Source organism: Pinus tabuliformis, chromosome 4_2, assembly GCF_031772625.1.
Source record: "Pinus tabuliformis cultivar Carrire ecotype Pingquan chromosome 4_2, CPIR1, whole genome shotgun sequence".
NCBI classification, from domain to species: domain Eukaryota; kingdom Viridiplantae; phylum Streptophyta; class Pinopsida; order Pinales; family Pinaceae; genus Pinus; species Pinus tabuliformis.
In genome coordinates, this window is record NC_142304.1 from 937,856,176 (window position 1) to 937,862,383 (window position 6,208).

Sequence of the window (6,208 nt, forward strand, 5' to 3'; positions counted from 1 at the left end):
GCGGATTTGTGAAAGAACATCGGGTTTCTTTCTCCCTCTTTAATCCACTGTATCCTTGACTTTTGTCTCCAGAAAATCTCCTCTTGCAAGCACGGAGCTTCCCATTCTTCGTGTAAAGAATCAACTAGCTTTTTCTCTTCCTCGGTAAAGCCCTTTGTGATGTTGATCTGATTGATTTCCTGGAGTTTTTGCTCAGCTATTCTTTTGGCTTTGAAGATATTTCCAAATTCCTTTTTGTTCCAACCTTTAATCTTGGATTTGATATGTTTAAGTTTTCGTTGGAGCATCAACATTCTACTGCCTTGAATGTTTAGATCCTCTTTCCACCATTTGTCAATATTACTATTGAATTCAGGGTGAGAGAGCCAGACATTCTCAAACCTGAAAGGTCTGTTTCTTTGTGTACCCATAAAAGTGGCTTCCAGCTATACAGGCCAATGATCCAAACCTGCAAAGGGAAGAAGGGAAGAATAGAAGTTGTCATGGCAGGGCCTGAGAGAAAGAGTTCCTCTAAGATAATAAATCTGTCTAATTTAGAGGCGACTTGTGAAGCCCCTCCCCTCTTGTTGTTCCAGGTGAAGGTCCCATTTATTGTTTATGTGTCCACTAATCCCATGTTCATTATGAAGTTCTCGAAAGCCACGGAGTCTCTGCCTGATGCCCCCCTTTTTTCTCTGTAAGAGATCTTATCATATTGAAATTTCTAGCAACAATCGAGGGGATATTAGGATATCTTGCTCTTACTTCCTCAATGGAGGTAAGAAGCTTGAATTTGTCTTCTTGCTTTTGAGGGCCACAAACATTTTTTATCATTTATATCTCCTTATCCCCTAAAGGTTGACATACCAAAGAAAGATAGTTACTAGATGCCTCAGCATCCAGGATTCCAAATTTTTGTGGGTCCCACAGCATGAGAATCCCCCCCACTAAGTTTTTTTCTTTAACCTCTAGATACTCATACTTGATTAGCCATTTCTTATGTATTTCTCTAATCTTATCTATCAAACATTTTGTTTCTTGAATAAAAACCATATATGGTTTTTCTTCTTTCATTCTATTACTGATATTTCTTTGTTTCCTTCTATTTCCCATGCCTCTGATATTCTAGGTTGTCAGCTTCATTAAGAAAGATTAGTAAAGGAGTAATTGTTAAGCTCTTTCAGCTTACCTGAGTTAATCAATAGTTTCCCGCATTCACTTAGCAACTCCTTCTGTCTTTTTCTTCCTCTTTTCCTGCCTAGGTTCTTTGGAGATTGTGCCTGTGTCTCCTCCATCACTTTGACTCCTCTATATTCCTGGCCTTAATGATTTCGACTCCAATTCCCTTCGATTGTCATCTCCATAGGAAGAGTTGTTGAACCTTGTCATATTCCTCTTTTGGCAGGGAGTCCACTCCTTTCGTTGTCCCTTGTTCCAGAAATTTCTCTAGAACAAGATTTTCCCTATCTAGAATCTCTTGCAGTTCCCGGTCCTCCGTTCCCACCTGACTTGGAGTCATCTCATGGTCCTGATTTATCTCCCTAATGGTTTCTATGATATCTTCCATCCTTTCATCCCTTTCCTTCTCAGTGATAATGTTCTCCATTTCCTATTTTGTTTCTTTGTTTCCTTCGTCTTCTTCCAGGATCTTGAAGCTATTGTGGCTCAGTTGTTTTTCCTCATTGATCTTCTTTTGTTGCCTCTTTCTACTTTTCCCTTTGCCCGCAACCTTGGTAAAACCCTCAGGATTTTTATCCACCGTGCTTTTCACATTTCTCCCCATGTTGTTTGTTGGGTAGTCTCTATATAGATGTCCATGCTCATGGCATTTGCGGCACCTAAATGGAATGTGCTCATAGTCCACCACATGCACCTATTCTTCATCATATATTTCTAAAATTATCGAATCTGGAAGTGCTCCAAATAAATCCATTTCCACACATATCTAGGCGAAAGAGGTATATTTACCTTTCAGAGTCACACCTGATATCTTTAAAAAATACCGTAATGAACTAGATTTTAAACTTGGAAAGCTGACACGTTGCCCATTCTATTTGACTCTTGCCTGTGCCATTTTTATGTGAATATTAATGTAAACTCTACTATGTCAGCTCTTGTAACGAAACTATGTATAGCTAATATGATCTGATGCCTTGACGGGCTTGCTGGACGATGACGAAAATTTTATTAGGTCATAAACTATGATCATATGAAAATATTTTTTATATATACCATATTGTGATAGATTTTAAACTGGGAAAACTGATGCCCTCACCATTTTATATGTATAGCTAATATGATGTGATGCCTTGACGGGCTTGCTGGACGATGACGAAAATTTTATTAGGTCATAAACTATGATGAAATGAAAATATTTTTTTATCTATACTGTATTGTGATAGATTTTAAACTGGGAAAACTGATGTCTTCACCATTTTATTTCGGCGGTTTTTAAAAATGTTATGATTTTGACTATTACTTATTTTTAAATTTAACAAGCAAAATTTCAAAAAAAAATAATTATTATGTATTTAAATAATATTATTAATGGCAAATTCAACACCATCAAAACCTTATACCCAAATAAACTAAATCTCCAAATTTTTTTATTTAAACCATGCCAAAATTTGTATGGTTTTCCTCACTAAATTGTGCCGGTAAAGAGCGTTTTATTTCACTTCGCAATTTTTATGTGAATATTAATGCAAACTCTACTTAAAAAATATGAAGTGATGTTGCGCAGGGCTTGCTCGACGATGACCCATTCACAGAGAGAAACCAACGGTATATTGGGAAGACAGCTCTCCCTAAATGGATTGGAGACTATGGCGGAAGCCCATCTCGGAGCACCGATAACAACCAAATTGTGTCAGAGAGTCGAAAAAAGAGGACCAGAAAAGAGTACGATTACACCATAGTTGCGACGTGGAAGTTCGAATTCGAATTACATCATAGTTACTAACTTCTTCGAATTTGAAAGTTCTATGCAAATTTGAATTCCATAAGTAAAGGAAAGAAAATCGACTCGCTATTTTTTTTTTAATATTAAAATAAGCTATTTTTAAATATTGGAAAACTTTATTTTCAAGTTAGAATAAATGGTTTTATTTTTTAATTTGTAGCGTTATTAATGAGAATTTTTTTTAATATATAAACAATTTCAATGTACACTGAAACCTATCTACTAAATAACACTCCACTGATTTTCTCAAGTTAATAGAAAAAGAGCAAGAATATTTTATAAAATATATTTTTAATCTTCTTTATAAATGATGGATTATTTTAGTGTGAAAGATATATATACCACTGATTTTCTCCAATTAATAGAAAGGCAGATCGTTCTCTCTGTATCTAATATTATATAAATTTTATTAAAATGTTTTTAATATATAAACAACTTCCATGTAAACTGAAACTTATTTACTAAATAACAATCCACTGATTTTCTCAAATTAATAGAAAAGGAGGAAGAATTTTTTATAAAATATATTTTTATATAGAAAAGGAGGAAGAATTTTTTATAAAATATATTTTTACTTTTATTTTTATAAATGATAGGTTAATATAAAAAGAGGAAATTCTTTTTAAAAAATATATTTTTTATTTTTATTTTTATTAAATGATAGATTATTTTAGTGTGAAAGACATATATAATATTGATTTTCTCAAATTAAAAAAAAAAGAGGAAGATTTTTTTTTATAAAATATTTTTTTTATTGTAAATAATAAATTATTTTAAGTGTGATAGATATGAACATATACATTAAGAAGTGTAGGTTATATAAAATAGATGATGGATAAATATAGATAATTATCAATTAATAATAAACATAAAAATATTTACTAATATATTTTCAGTTATTAAAATTAAGAAGATTATAAAACTCATTATATTATAATTTTATTATCATTATTATTGTTAATTAATAATAAAAAGAATAAATATATAACTTACTTATATATAGATATAGATATATATATAATTGTAAAAAATTCTCAATTATCAATGTTTACTCTCATTTTACTATGGAGATTATTAATTTTTAAATATGTTTTTTTTACAATACTATGGACCAATAACATGGATTATCCATACCATGTGCCCAAAAAACTATCTCTCTCTTCATATGAGACTCCATGCCCAAAAAACAGTAACTTTGGTCATATGAGACTTGTTTATATGACATTTTTTTAATTAATCAATTTAATTAAAAAGAAATAAATGACATAACTAATTTGTAAAAAAAGACGCAAATTCGAAATCAATTAAATTAACCACTTTACTTTTTCAAGTCGGCAATGGAGGGTTATAGTGGGGATGTCATTGGGGAGATGTCATTGGGGATTATGATGTGCTCCTAGGAATTTCCAGTGCAATATATAAATATTGTAATCGAGTTGTATGTCACCTATGTTACTAAGTTACTTGACATGAGAACATGGGAGACAAAAAAATATGAGTATGTGATAGGTGACATGATGATCCTCGAACATGACATGAAGGACATGTTATATATTATATAAAATAAAATAAAAAATTAGTTAATTGCACATAATTTATGAAATATATAAAAAATTTATATTATGATTGTACATATTTGATCATACAACTAATGCATATAAACAAAACAATATTGACTATGTGATGCTATCTTTGAACCAAAAATACATCAACAAAGTGTTATAGCCTAAATCTACATCACGCTGAGAAAGACAGGTCTAGGGTAACATTAAACCATGCTTAACCTGGTAGCTAGCCCTACCAGGTTGGGAAAGGGATATTTCCTTGTCAATCTCAAAGAAAATATGGCAAATAAGGCTTGAGATGACTGGTATGAATACTAATTTTAGGCTAGGTATATGCTAAGAGGATTTTGATTGATTTTAATGGTTGGTTGCTGGATCAGGTGAGGAAGACAGCTTTAGGTCCGAGAAATCAACACAGATTTGCAGAGGTTTCTTTGGGGCAAGGTAGGCAAGTGTTTTAACACTTTGAAATGAATGTGATGGTGAGTCTAAAGACTAGTGAGGAGTTGAAGAGGGAATGCAAGATTCATGAGTTCTCTTCAAATAGCAAAAAACATTTAAAACTAAATAAAACCCCAAGGTAGAGCATTGAAACATCAATGGATTCCACCCTTTAATCTTGATTCATTTAGTTATGCAGAAAAAGAGAGATGATGGCACATATCCACATAAGAAAAACTAAATAACAGGGGAGAAAACAATGCTAATTCACATTACCACAAGAATCCCACAAAATGCTGCAAAACCCTGGTTCATTTCCTTGACAAACTACATAAGTGATTTACAATAGTTCTCAATGCATCCACAAGAGTCCAACCTTGACAAATGACTAATAGTGTAAGATATATAGGCATCAAACCACCTATGCTAGCCATCATGGGTCGAATCCATGAGTCAAGAAGCTGTTTCAGCAATATCTAAACTAGGAACTGAAAAATAGGCAGTGGAATAGCTTGCCTCTAAAACTATGGAAACTGATTCATTTATCCTTAAACTAATTGTAAACTGATCTATCTACATCCTCAAGTCACTTTTCATCATATTTAACATCATAGTGCATCAAGTTACATCATATTACATCATTAACTGACCAAGAGAGAAGAAAAAATTAAACTGACATCAAACTGGGCGAAATTCTGTACAAACAGGCAAAACTGGATAAATTTTCTCCTATGCGTAGTGCCACTGATCCTATGCGTAGCGCTTTTTCGAGGCCAGGTTTGGAAGGCTTCCCAAGTCCAAGTCAGGTGTAGAATAGCTCATTGGAAAGATTGATGAGTCTACTCTCTGGGACAACTTGAATTTTTTGATTTGGAGTCTATTTGCCCCTCCAAAAGTGGAATCTCTAAGACTGTTTCTTGTGTGGCAAAAACGTGGTAGAGATGGCACTTTTGGGTGTTTTTGGCCCTTCTGGAGGTCCAAAACTTGTCAAAATTTCTCAGCCATTTCTGAGCTTGCATAACTTTTCATGCTCATTCTAAAAATGTAAACTTTTTTGTAAATAGAGACCCCCATCAAAAGCGTAGTGCTAGCAGAAAAACCTGCCTTTTACATAAAAAATTTCAAAAATGACAAAAAATGCTCCAAATTCCTTGAAATTTGGCATGAGTGATCCCTTTTAGGTGCTTCGCTGGGCCAATGACGCTTCAGCCAAGATCTTGAGTTTATCATGCTCTTTCTTTTCTCCTTAAGGCATTCCACT